The sequence below is a fragment of the Vombatus ursinus genome, unplaced genomic scaffold (genome assembly GCF_900497805.2).
Source record: "Vombatus ursinus unplaced genomic scaffold, bare-nosed wombat genome assembly UNPS02007284.1, whole genome shotgun sequence".
NCBI lineage: Eukaryota > Metazoa > Chordata > Mammalia > Diprotodontia > Vombatidae > Vombatus > Vombatus ursinus.
The window spans coordinates 12,193,147-12,206,811 of NW_020947062.1; the positions used below are offsets into that span (position 1 = coordinate 12,193,147).

At 40.2% G+C, this 13,665-nt stretch overlaps 1 protein-coding gene across 14 annotated transcripts in view; it reads left to right on the forward strand.

Moving 5' to 3' along the window:
* Positions 1-2,153: 2,153 nt before the first annotated feature.
* KLC1 (kinesin light chain 1) overlaps positions 2,154-13,665 on the forward strand; it is a 77,094-nt gene continuing 65,582 nt past the window's right edge. For 10 of the 14 annotated variants that reach the window (XM_027848999.1, XM_027849002.1, XM_027849001.1 and 7 more), the window contains exon 1: positions 2,446-2,552. The gene's annotated coding sequence lies outside the window, so the exon portion shown is untranslated. Of the gene's footprint in view, positions 2,225-2,445; positions 2,553-13,665 lie in introns of those variants that run through there. The other 4 variants (XR_003567988.1, XM_027849005.1, XM_027849006.1 and 1 more) reach the window with 2 other exon arrangements.

The window sequence follows — 13,665 nt, forward strand, 5'->3', positions numbered from 1 at the left end:
CTTTCTCTTGGCTGTCACGGTGGCAAAAGTGAGCAGTATGCCTTTTTCCATTTCCTGGTGTGCTGTTTTCTCTACTGTTCAGGCAAACAACCGCTACGTCCCCTTTAGTGATGCAAACGCCCTCTCCCCAGCCAGCGCAGAATCTGGGCCTGGGAACATCCAGCTTTCCGAGGCCGCCTGGAAAGTGCGCACGTGGTGACGGTGATGGAGGTGGGGTGCCCTGAGCAGTGGGGAGCTCGGTGCGGCGTGTGTGTGCGCGTCAGACACTGCCTCCAGGCCGGTGCTCAGTAGGTGCCAGCCCAGGCAGTTCTGTCCCCTGGCACTGCGAAGGCACGTGGCTCTGCGCTCCAGGGTCACCTGGACCAGTGGACTTTAAAAACAGACTGTGGGCGGGGGGGGGGGGGGGGGGGGGGGTGGGGGGGTGACCAGGGGACTGGGAGGAGGCGCAGTGCAGCCCTGCCCAGCCCAGGAAATGAGTTTTGCTAGAAGCACGCACTGGAAGGGGGAATGGGGAAGGAGGTAGGGTGGGGGAACAATTTATTCAACAAACGTTTTTGAATTGATGCCTCGAACAATCTTAATTTTGTTGATATCTTTTATTTTACATCTTTATTGCCGAATATAGAAATATATTCGTATCTTTTCCCACTCAGCGAGCCTTCCCTTTATAACAAAGATTTTAAAATCACTTCAAGCAAAACCAACCAACGCAACCACGATTGGCTATCTCTCTCTCTCCCTCTCTCTCTGTCTCTCTTTCTCTCTCTCTGTCTCTCTCTTCTCTCTCTGTGTTGGTGTGTTGATTGGCTGGTTGGTTTTGCACATATACAGTCAATAGTTGCGTTGGTTAGTTTTGCTTGAAGTGATTTTAAAATCTTTTGTCAGGCTCATCGGACATACATACACACAAATATACATATTTTATGTGATAACCGACACCCGCAGTCCTCCACCTTTTAAATGAAGGGTGGGATTGATGCATTCACTAAAAAAAAAAACCAAAACCAAAACCATTAAGTACCCAGTGCTAGGCACTGGAGGGAGCTACAAAATTTGTATTGAACCCGATCCTTCTCTTTTATGGAACGTAACAGTATTTCGTAAGGGGAAATGACAACAGATAACTATAATACTCAGCTGTCACATAAGTGCATTAAAAAGATGCAACACAAAATACTATAGGTAGGATCTGGAGGCAAGGTTGAGGGTAGAGGGAGAAATCCAATCAGGGAAGACTTCCAGGAGGAGGTGGTATGAGTTTACTTTTAAAGAATTGATAAAAATTCAAAGGGTAATGTGGGAGAGGGAGGACGTTCTTGCCAGAGGCAATTACCCACCGCAGGGATGGGGGGCTTGGAGATCCAGTGTGTTTCACCAGACTAATATTCACCAACTTTTATGAAGCGACTAAAAAGCATAAGGGTAGCGTGGTAGCTGGAATACTTTTTTCGCCATCCTAGAACACCGGATGGAAGAAGACTGGAAAGTCATCTAGTTCATCTGCCTCATTTCACGAATTAGCAAACAATGAATGTGCCTTGGCCAAGATCACACAGTTAGGAGAGGTGGAATTCGAACTCAAGTCCTCTAATTCTTAGTCCCCTGCTTTCATTGCACCCTGATGCTTCACCACAATGTGAAAAGAGGAGCATAAGGGGACACTTCCCGATCCCAGCCACCCTTCCGTGACCAAGCCAGGCCTGGGGAGACTTAGACCTGGGAGTCAGAAAACTTGGGTTCGAATGCTGACTGTCTCGCTGGGACTCTCGTTTTCCTTCTCTGGGCGTCTCCCTTCCCTTCTCTGTCAACTAAGGGGCTTGCACTAAGCGCCTCCAAGGCCGCGTCTAGCAAGTGGGACAGTCTATCGGCCAGTGGCCGTATCTCCCCACCTCCCCGTCCCGGGGGCTAAGGGCGGGCCTGCAGCCCTGTAGCTACCCCTCGTCCTGCAGCCAGGGTCAGCCCCGCTCAGCAGAGACGGGCTCCTGCTCTACAAAGGCGTCTGCGCGCTGGAGCCGAGACTGACTCGATGACATCATCGGGTAGGGCTAGGCGGGGCGGGGAGGCTGTCGCGGGGCATGCTGGGGCCGGAGGGAGGAGAACGAAGCGAGGGGAGGGGTATCGACGCCATTTTCGGCAGCTGACTGGAGAGCTGGGGACGCTCGTCTCGGAGGTTCGGGACGGGTCGGGCTGGGCTCGCCGCTCGGGACCCGTTTGGCCGAGCCAGGTCAGGCAGGAGAGCCTCCGGAGGCCGGGAGCACCAGGGGCGAGGGGGCCCCGGGCGAGGATGTGTCGGGGCGGCGGCGGCCGGTCCTGCCTCGCTCGCTGGTGACTGACTGACAGACGGACGCCCGACAGCCCTCCCAGGGCCCTCGAGGGGCTTCGCGGCTGCTCCCCAGCTCGGGGACTGGCGGCCCCGCCGGCTGGCCCTTTGTTTCCAAGCCTCCGGTCGTCGGCCCCCCGTGCCGGCGGATCTAGGCGGCGGCTCGGGGCGGCTCTAGCCCCTTCCCTCCTTGTCAGCCCGCGGGGAGCGCGGTCACCGCAGGAGCAGGACGGTGAGTGGCGGCGGCGGGCGGGGGGCTGCGGGCGCTGAGCCGGCGTCTGCGCCCGGGCCGCCCGAGGGCTGGCTTCCCCGCCTCCCCCTCCTCCTCGTCGGGGTTCCTCTCCCTACGGAAGTTTTAAGGGTGTCAGAGCCTCCTCCTCCCCGGGGGGCCCCGCTTATCTCCTCATCTCCATCCCCGCCCGGGCGCTCGGCGCCGGCCGCGCCGCATTCCCAGCGGGAGGCACGGCGCGGCGCCGCAGAGGGGGCGGGCGGCACCCCGGGGGCAGGGAGCTTGTTAGGTGACAAGTGCCCGGGGCCTTCTCCGTGGCGTGTTTCTGACTTGCGTGGGTCGCATGGGGGCGGTGTCAGCGGCCCCCCCCGGAGCCCCTGGAATAGGAGGGGCGGGGGGCGGGGGGCGCGGGGCTGTGGCCGCCCGGGGAGAACAGAGAAGGAGGGATGCCCGGCTGCTAGCGCCGGTCTTGGTCTTGCTTTGTCCGAGCTCTGGCCTCTTCCTTCCGGGTTCCTCCTCGCTGCGGTTCCGGTCCCCCCCTCCCCTTCACCCGCAAGACACCGCCCTGGGAGGAGACCCTGGACCAGGGCCCTGGGATGAGGCATTTTTATCAGTATTCCTGAAAGAGGGAAGGTCAACTTCCTTTCATTGGAGAAGAAAAACGGGGGGTTTAATTTCATTTTCTTCTTGTCTTCACCGATAAAGCGCGTACTGACATGGCTTCTTGGCTCCTCTTGTGTTTTGTGGACCCCGGTGTGTTTCTGATCAGAATGGGAACCCTTCTCTTAAACTGAACTTGATCTCAAATTTAGAGTACTTTTTTTCAGTTGTAAAATCTGTCAAATTCTTGTAATAAAACCCAGCACATGAGCAACAATACTATTAATATGTTGTGGATTAGATTGTAATAGTGTGTCAAAATTTATCCCTTTTTTCCTAGTAGTTTTGTGTATTGAGGCATCTTTTATTGTCTTATGAGATTGAATTTAAAAAGAATATTAAATATTTTCTTGAGGATATCTTGCCAAAATACATTTTGGGATGTTAGTCATGAACATTTTTAGTTTACAGTAGTTTAGACTTGCTCTATAAAATAGACTGTATTAATTACTTCATTCCCTGTTCTAGTTAATTGGGAATTACACTTCTTGATCTTCTTTCTTTAGGTGTAGAAATTACTCATATTCTTTTAATGGGCATTTCACTGAAGGCCAATGAAATGCCATTAGGAAAAATGAAATGGCCTTGTTATGTTTAGTAATCGTAATATTTACAGATTATTCAGTATTTTGAGGGACAAGAATCCTTTAATATGGTGGGAAATTTGCCTCATTGTGAAATTTATTAAATAACTTTAAGAGCAAAGTGATTAAGTGTTAATGTGTTGCAGACTGCAGTATTCTGCTTTGTAGGATAGGTAATATAAAAACCAATTTCTCAAAGTCACTAAAGAATGCAACATCATTTCTGCATCATGTTGCAGTTGAAGTTTGGCAGCCTTGCTGTGTTACTTAGTGGTATGGAGAGAACTTGATATTGAACCTCACAGTGATCATAGGATCATCTTAGGTTCATAGCGATTCCTTTCAGAGATTTTCTTTACAAGGAAATTCTTTTCATTAAAGAAATGTAGAGACAAGTTTTGAACCAGTTGTAGGGATAGTTCTAACCCTTAAGCATTATTTTTAGGATCTTTTGTGTAATATTTTCTGAAATAATAACTTTATAATGGCTACTTTGAAAAACATTAATATACATTTAAGTGCAGTCTCCTGAGAATATTGAATATGAGGCATTAGCAAGAGATTGTCTCCATTGAACCTATAACTTTTTAAAAAGGATATCGATTGGCAGTTTTGAAGTGTCCAATGTGAATGAAAATAATTTGATCTTTTTAACATGTCTGAAATTAACCACATATTTGAGTGTCCTGGCAACATTGCTCCCAAATAGACAGATAGTAGCTCAAATGCTGACATTCTTACTCAAAAACTTTAGGATAAGTATAGTAGTTCTATTGGCTCTGTAGCCTTCCAGTTATTGTATCCTTGGATTTTCAAGGGGAGTAATAAAATTAAAAGGTTTAGTTTCAGCACAAATTTAGAGACAAATGAATAAATACATAGAGTTTAATTAAAGCCCAATTTAGTGTGCTTAGAATATTGTCTAGAACAGCAGTTTTCAAAGTATGGTCTCCCTGAGGTCAGGATTATTTTCATAATATTAAGATATTTCAGTTTTTAATATGGAACCCACATAAGCAAAAGCTCTTTGGGGAGGTCTCAATACTGGTCAAGAGTGTAAAGACATCCTGAGACCAAAAAGTTTGAGAACAACTGGTCTAGAGAATTATAGTAGTTATCACAAGTAGAGTTATACAGTAGTTATATAAGAGAAAAATCTGCATATCATAGCCTCAGTTTTTCATTTCTCTTTAGTAGACTTTTATTATGTACTCATCTGCAAGGTATTGTCCCAAGTGCTGGGGAAGCATAAATTTAAAAAAAACTTGGTGGGGAGAAGACCCAACATGAATACTGATAAGCATAATACAACTTGGACAAAAGACCTGAAACAAATTTTTTTTTACTTGAACTATTCCAACAATTGGTTTTAATTAGCTCCCTGTTTTCTACTGCGTAGAGTCTAAACAACTCAGAATGGCTTTGAAGGGCATTTATAATCTGGTTTTATGTTCCTGATCACATACTCAGGACTTTTGTTAGGCTTATCTCATCATGCCACCACAATGCCATGTTTTTAGGATCCCTCCTAACCTCTGTACTTTTACTCGTAGTCTCCCCTTTTTTAGAATGCATATCTATCCTGTAGCGTTACCCAGTTTTCCCCTCTTAGATCATGGCCCACCCTCTCCAGTACCAAAACCTTCACTGATCTCCCCTTTTTCTTTTTTTTCTTTTTTCTTTTTTTCCCTCCTTTTTCTATCAGCACTAATTACCCACATTAAAATTTAGCGTTTGATAATGGCTATCTTGAAACTTTGCTGCTGTTATAGTTTTTTCTCCAGCTGGATTGTAAGCTCTTTTGGGACAAGAATTATATTTTATATTTGTTTTATAATTCTCATCTAGCCTCATACTTTGTTAACTGATCCTCTGATTTTATAGTGGTTGTGCTTACGTTTTAAAAATTTCTTTCATCCTCTTCAAGTCCAGCAGTAATTTAGAGAAATTTGTACATTTTAAGCAAGTAGAAAAGCAGTTAAAATGAAGATATTTTTACAGTGGTTGAAATGAGGGTCTTTCCCTTCACATTTTTTGTTTGATGTATCAGAAAATGAATTTTATGTTAAAAAAAGAAGAGAATTTGTCATAAAGCTATTTTGGCTTGGTGTTTTCAGCATTTTATTTTCTTCTCAAGGTAAAAATCATTCATAACACCTTTTTTTAGTCTAGATAGGAGGTGACAACTCCTTAATTTAAAAAAAATAGGAAGACATTGACCTTTTAAAAAGTCTATAGCAAGCCTCAGTTATCTTTCTTTGGTTAGGACAGGAAATTATTCTGTTGATGAACATTTAATTATGAATTTATCATTAATTTGTTGTCATTTTCCGTGTTTAGTGAAAGTATTTCTGCAATGAAATTAATAATACTTTGGTTTGATAGTTGAATTGTCCTGTCTCAGATTTTCTCATATGTAGATTAACGTATATTCTTCTCCCCAATAGTATTTTATTTTTTCCAATTACAAGTAAAGATTACAACATTCACTTTTATAAAATTCTGAGTTCCAAGTTTTTTCCCCTCCCTCTTCTTCTTCTTCCCCCCTCCCTCAGATGGGCATGCAATCTGATATAGGCTGTACATGTACAATCCTACTAGACATCTTTCCACATTAGTAATGTTGTGAAGGAAGAATCAGAACAAAAGGGAAAAACCGCAAGAAGGAAAAAAAAAAGAGAAAATAGTATGCATTCAGACAGTTCTTTTTTCTGGATGTGGATAGCGTTTTCCATCGTGAGTTTTGGAATTGTCTTAGATCATTGTATTGCTGAAAAGAACTAAGTCTATCAAAGTTGGTCATCCCACAGTATTACCATTACTGTGTACAATGTTCTCTTGGTTCTGTTCACTTCACTCAGCATCAGTTCCTGTAAGACTTTCCAGGTTTTTCTGAAATCTGCCTGCTCATCATTTCTTATAGAACAGTAGTATTCCATTACATTCATATACCACAACTTGTTCAGCCATTCCCTAATTGATGGGCATCTCCTCAAATTCCAATTCTTTGCCATCGCAAAAAGAGCTGCTGTAAATATTTTTGTACATGTGGGTCCTTTTCCCTTTTTATGATTTCTTTGGGATGCAGACCTAGCAGTGGTGTTGGTGGATCAAAGGGTATGCACAGTTTTATAGCCCTTTGGGGCTGTACTTCCAAATTGTTCTCCAGAATGGTTGGATCAGTTCACAATTCCACCAGCAATGCATTAGTGTTCCAGTTTTCCCACATTTTCTCCCGCATTTATCATATTCCTTTTTTGTCATATTAGTCAATCTGATAGGTGTGAGATGGTGCATCAGAGTTGTTTTAATTTGCATTTCTCTAGTCAGTAGTGATTTAGAGCATTTTTGTATGACTATGAGTAACTTTCATTTCTTTATCTGAAAACTGCCTATTCATATCCTTTGATCATTTATCAGTTGGGGAATGACTTGACTCAGTTGTCTATATATTTTAGAAATGAGGGAGGCCTTTATCAAAGACACTGGCTGTAAAAATTGTTTTCCCAGATTTCTGCTTTCCTTCTAATCTTGGTTGCATTGGCTTTGTTTTTTCAATTTAATGTAATCACAGTTATCCATTTTGCATTTCATAATATTCTCTGTCTCTTGTTTGGTCATAAATTCTTCCCTTCTCCATAAATCTGACAGGTAAAGTATTCCTTGCTCTCCTAATTTGTTTGTGGTGTTACCCTTTATGTCTAAATCATGTACCGATTTTGACCTTATCTTGGTATGTGGTATGAGATGTTGGTCTGTCTATGCTTAGTTTCTGCCATACTCTTTTCCAGTTTTCCCAGCAATTTTTGTCAGATAGTGAGTTCTTATTCTAGAAGCTGGAGTCTTTGGATTTATCAAACAGTAGATTATTATAGTCATTGCTTCCACATTAGTAATGTTGTGAAGGAAGAATCAGAACAAAAGGGAAAAAGCACAAGAAAGAAAAAAAAGAGAAAATAGTATGCATTCAGTTCTTTTTCTGGATGTGAATAGTATTTTCCATCGTGAGTTTTGGAATTGTCTTAGATCATTGTATTGCTGAGAAGAACTAAGTCTATCAAAGTTGGTCATCCCACAGCATTACTGTTACTGTGTACAGTGTTCTCTTCACTTCACTCGGCATCAGTTCCTGTAAGACTTTCCAGGTTTTTCTGAAATCTGCCTGCTCATCATTTCTTATAGAACTATAGTATTCCATTACATTCATATACCACAACTTGTTCAGCCATTCCCTAATTGATGGGCATCTCCTCTTGTTTACCTAACCTATTCCACTGATCTACCACTCTTATTTCTTAGCCAGTACCAAATAGTTCTGATGGTTGCCTAATACAGTTTTAGATTTGGTAAGGCTAGGCTACTTTCCCTTGCATTTCTTTTCATTAATTCCCTTGATAATCATATATTCCTTTTGTACTGTTTATTCTCTGTCTTTCAGAAATGAATAACAGAATTTGCTGTAGTTCCTGTTACTTATTTTGCAGATGAAGAAATGTAGTCAGAGCACATTGAATTTAGAGGTTCACTTAACTTGGTTGAGTTTACCTATTAGAAAAAGTAACTACTTAGCTACTGAACTCCACTATTTACTTATTCACTGAACGGTAATTAGCTGGTTTTGCCAATGTGAATTAGATTTATCTTGAAAGAAGATAAAGGTTTCTTCAGTGACTTTTATGCTTAACAAGTGGCCTCTGAAGTTTTCTCAAAGAGCAAAGCCAGATCATTACTTTCATTTTAGAAGTCTTAAAATAAATTGATGCTATTAGAATTAAAAACAAACCTGTGGAATTAACATTTTGAGTGGCATAGAAATAGACATTTTAAAAAAAGAAGCTGCATTTGTCTTTTTGAGCAACGACTATTAGAAAAAAATCATGTTTAAGAGCTATTTATTCATAAATGACTTAATTTTATAACCATCAGAGCACATGTAAGATGGAATTGTTGAAAACAAATACATCTCTTTTCTTTATGCTGTTTGGAGATCAGGATTAAACTTTTATATATACATACACTTATATATACATCCACACACTTAAACACACTTTATTAGGTTATAAAATGTAATATTTTTTGCCTGGCAGTTTATCTTTCATTTGACAGACTTTGCTGTGTAGATTTTTGTGTTTTCTGGGCCAGCATAAGAAACTTGTAATTGAAAATGGAAAGATAGACTTAATTTTGAAGATTGCTATTAGTTTTGAGCCTTTTGAATGTATACATAGTCAGTGAGAGTATAAAAACAATGTAAATATGTTATGCTCAACTCTTAATTGCATGTTATTTGAATTTTTTTAAAAAATCATTAAAAACTGGAAGAAAAGGGAACAATAATATATTTTAACTTTGGAGAAGAGGGACTTTTTTTCAATTACTGCCCTAATCTTTTGTTAACAAGAAGGAAGGCTCTATTATTAGTTAATTGTTAGTTGGTTGATTTGACTTGAGGCCTAGTTTGTTAAATGTGTTATTTCAGCCATACATTTTGATTTGAAATGTTTTTAATCCATAATTGTAAAATGAAAAGCAAACAGGAGGAGTGGTTTTTTTGGGGGGGGAGATAGGAGGAAAGAAAGGAACAGGGGGCCAAATGTCCTGAACTAAAGACTATTCAATAGCATAAGAAGCTGGGGCAGCTAGGTGGTTCAGTGAATAGAGCACTGGCACTGGAGTCAGGAGGACCTAAGTTCAAATTTGGCCTCAGACACATAACGCTTACTAACTGTGTGAATTTGGGCAAGTCACTTAACCCCAATTACCTCATCAAAAAAAAAATAACATAAAAAGCTGAATACAGATTATTTTAAGATGACTAAACATGGAACAGACAATAGTTCATTTCTGTTTTCCTGAGCATCCTTCCCTCTTTCATTCTCAATCTCTCAGTCTCATTCTCTGTTCTCTTGGTGAAGACAACAGGTTGATTATATGAGCTGCAGTGACTGGGTGAATGGTTGTCAAAGTTTTCATCCGGGACTTAGACTGCTGCTATGTCTTATTTGTCATATTTCCATTTGTAGGCCACCTCTCTCTTAACTCTCCGAGTGTATCTTTTTTATAGAGTAGTAATATTGCATTGATGTACCACAGTTTGTGTAGCCATTCTCTAATCGATGGATATCCACTTTGTTTCCAATTCTTTGCTGTTATAAAAAAGTGTGCTATAAGTATTTTGGGGACTTGCTTATCAATGACTTCCTCATATTGGAATGTCTGAGTAAGAGGATATGATCATTTCAGTCACTTTATTTGTGTAATTCCAACTTGCTTTTCAGAATGGTTTCTCTTATTCACAGCTCCATCAACAAATGCACGACTAGTATGCCTCTCTTCCCACATCTCCTCCAACTCTATTTCCATTATTTGTGAAATCTCATTTTAGCTTTATTGCATCTCTTATTTCATAATTTTTGCTCTTTCAATTTTGCTAATTTTTTTGGAGAAAAAACAAACAAACATGGGAGAATAAATCAGAGTGTTATTTCTCAAACAATGACAGAATCTAAATTGGAAGGAATTTCAAGGGCCCTAGCTTTTCTTGAAGATCCTTAGTTGGGGGAGCCTACTATATCATGAGGTAGCCCCTTCTATTTTTGCATAGCTCTCATTTTAGGATTTTTCCCCTTATATCAATCCTAAATCTGGCTCTGCAACTTCAACCCCTTCCTTGTTCCTTCTATGCTTCTGGTACCAAGAAGATGGTTTCCAAATAACGTCCATCCTTTCTCCTATCTCACCTTTCTCGTCTTCTCCAAGCTAAGCAACTTAGCAACTCATTTCCTTGAGCTGATTCTCATATGGCATGGTCTCTGTTCTTGTCATCATCCAGGACATCCCAGAATGTCTGGATTAACTCACATCTCTGCTAACAATAGTCTTATTGCTGCTTATCTCATGATAGTTCCTCTAACATAGACTATTTCTTTTTGTCACCTTTGCTAATTTGCTGGGTGTGAGGTGGAACCTGAAAGTTGTTTTAATTTGCATTTCTCTTCTTAGTTATTTTCTACAGTATTTTATTTGGTTAATTAAAATTCAGATTCAAGGATTGTTGATCCCTCGATCATTTATCTATTGGGAAAGGGTTCTTGTATATTTGTGTTAGTTATCTATTTATCTTGGCCATCAGGCCCTCATCAAAGATATTTGGTGCAAAGATATTTTTCCCAATCAATAATTTCATTTTTTAACCTAGCTGCATTGATCTGTTTATCAAAAAGCTTTTCAATTTCACGTAATCAAAATGCTTTCTTTTGTAATCTCCTATCATGGTTATACATTTTTTCCCTAGCCATAGTTGTGAAAGATACTTCTGTTTTCCTCCATTAAAAAATGTGACCTTGATCCATTTATTTCACTTGTGTTTTTCTAGAAGACCTATAATCCTTAAGTTGATTCTGTGCATCTAGTCTTTGAGATCAGTGTGTTTTCCTTGTGTGGAGAATCATGCTTTCTTTTAATCTTATTCCTTTTTACTTGTCCAAGATTGTCCTTCACTTTTATGTATTTGCATACCCAATCAATTACTCTAGCTTTCGTTTCTTTGGTGAAATTTGCAATTGAGGATTTAAGTTTTTCTATTTTCCTAATTTTTTCTGCTTTGCAGCCAATAAATTCTATTTTCACAATTCTCATTTCTCTTTTAAAACATTCAGGAACATCTGTGTGGTTTCATACTCTCTTGAGAATCCACAGGGTCCTCTGCCTCATCAAGTGTTGATTTATTTTCCTTTGTCTTAGAATACTTCCTCATAGATGGCTGAACTTTTTTTTAAAACCTAATCTGGGGGCCATATTTATTTCTTCTATTAATATCTTCCCTGCTGATTTATTTGATTGTGCTCAAGGTCTTAAGTTTTCTTCCTCTTGAGATCTTTGGTAATTTTAGTCTTTTTTCCCACCTCTGCTTTCTCCTATTGCTTACCTTCTGACTCCCTCCCCTTTGATGGTGGTTTCTCTGGGTGCTGTATGTCAAGAGTTTCAGCCTCCTATCCTGAGCAATTCACAGCTCACTAGCCTTTGCCTCCTCTGTGACCTCTGGGGAACAGAACTGGATCCAGCTGGATGCTGGGCTCTTTCAGCCTCAGTGGAGTCCTGGACAGCCACACACATTTCCTGTCCCCTTTCCCTCTGTTCATCAGTTCTGTGGTTGAGCTCTGTTGCAGCACTGACAACTATCAAGTTGCTGTTGGGAGCCTTAGCAAGTTTCTGTCTTTGGAGTTTGGGTTTCCGCTGCGAGGTTGAATGCTGTTGCAAGCCCTGTGGTTTAGCCCTGCTGCCCATTTAGGAAGGGGTGTTGAGTGAGCAAATTCCGGGGTTAGGGATTAGTATTCTCTGTTGTTAGACCTCATTTGGATTCTTGGTGTCCTAGACCACAGAGAGCGCTCAATTGCTTGATCTCTTGTGTATGATTCCTATTTTGGAGAGGTTCAAGAGGTCATGAGATTTGAAGACACTATCTAGTCCTCTATTTTGTTGGTCATGTGACCAAGTCCATCTATTTCAAACTTGTGACATATATAAATGAAGTTTCAGGTCTAACTGCACGATCCTTTAAAAAAAAAAAAAAGCAGGGTACTGGAGGAGGTCTGAATTATGCCACGTGCATAAAAACTTTTATGCAACCCTGAAAATGGGAAAATTTACTTTAAATATCTACCCATTGAAGTGAGCCAAATTATAGGAATTTCTTTTTTTTTTTGTCCTTTGAGTAAGCATATGATAGTATATGAAAAACATTATGTTAAAAGAATAAAAGTAACCTATTATAGTTATTTTCTGTTTCTCTGAAGAAACTCACAGTTTTGGGTTGGAATATTTTGAATATTCAGGAAAAATACTTTCATTTTGAAATCTAAAATTTATGGTGAAGCCATTCACTTTATGGATCAGACATGACTTTTATCTCTTCACCTTAATTTTTGGCTTTCGTAGTGTTGCCAAGTGATCTCCTTGACAGTGGTAAAAGTTACTATTTTATATTGATTTTTTTAAAGAATTTCTGCAGCTTTTGATAGTGGATCACTATTTAATCCATAGCAGGCTCTCTGACTTTGGCATCTATATGTAACATTTGCTTAATTTTTCTTGTAACTTTTAGGCTAGTCCTGTGTTGTCTTCAAGCAGAGGCTTTCATTGTCCACTTTATTTTGACTATGGGATATTTCAGGACTCTGATCTTAGTGTTCAGCATTTCTTCTAATATTAAAATTCTTGGTCGTGCCATTTTGCTCTCATGGGTTGAACTGTCATTTGTAGGCAAATAATTCACAGATTATTTATATAACTCAGAATTGCCTTTGTGACCAGTTCAGTATAGCATTTGAAACAGGATTTTTGATTAAAACATTTGCATGAATTAAGTCATTTTTTTTCTGTTAGGTTTTTCCTTATCTACTTTCTTTACCATTATGGGCATTGGTACCTGTTTCTTAAATAAGTAGGTAATTTTCACTTGTTGGGTTGTTTTGGGTTTTTTTTTTTTGGCTATCTTTCAAGAAAGTTTTTAAACTATACTTCTGTTTTTACTTTTTTTTTTTGCTTTTTGGTGAGGCATTTGGGGTTAAGTGACTTGCTCAGGGTCACACAGCTAGTAAGTGTCAAGTGTCTGAGGTCGCATTTGAACTCAGGTCCTCCTAACTCCAAGGCCGGAGCTCTATCCTCTATGCCACCTAGCTGTCCCTATATTCTGTTTTTAAAAAATTATAAAACAATCAGTGCTTCTATTCTTGTCATCCTAGATTCCTGTGTGTTTTTTAACTTGTTTTTTGGTTATGGTATAAATGTCAAACCCTTTCTGTACTGAGGTCTTAGAAAACTCCCTTTCTTGGTACTTTTAACTCCCCAGCTAGAGATTAATAATTAATTGT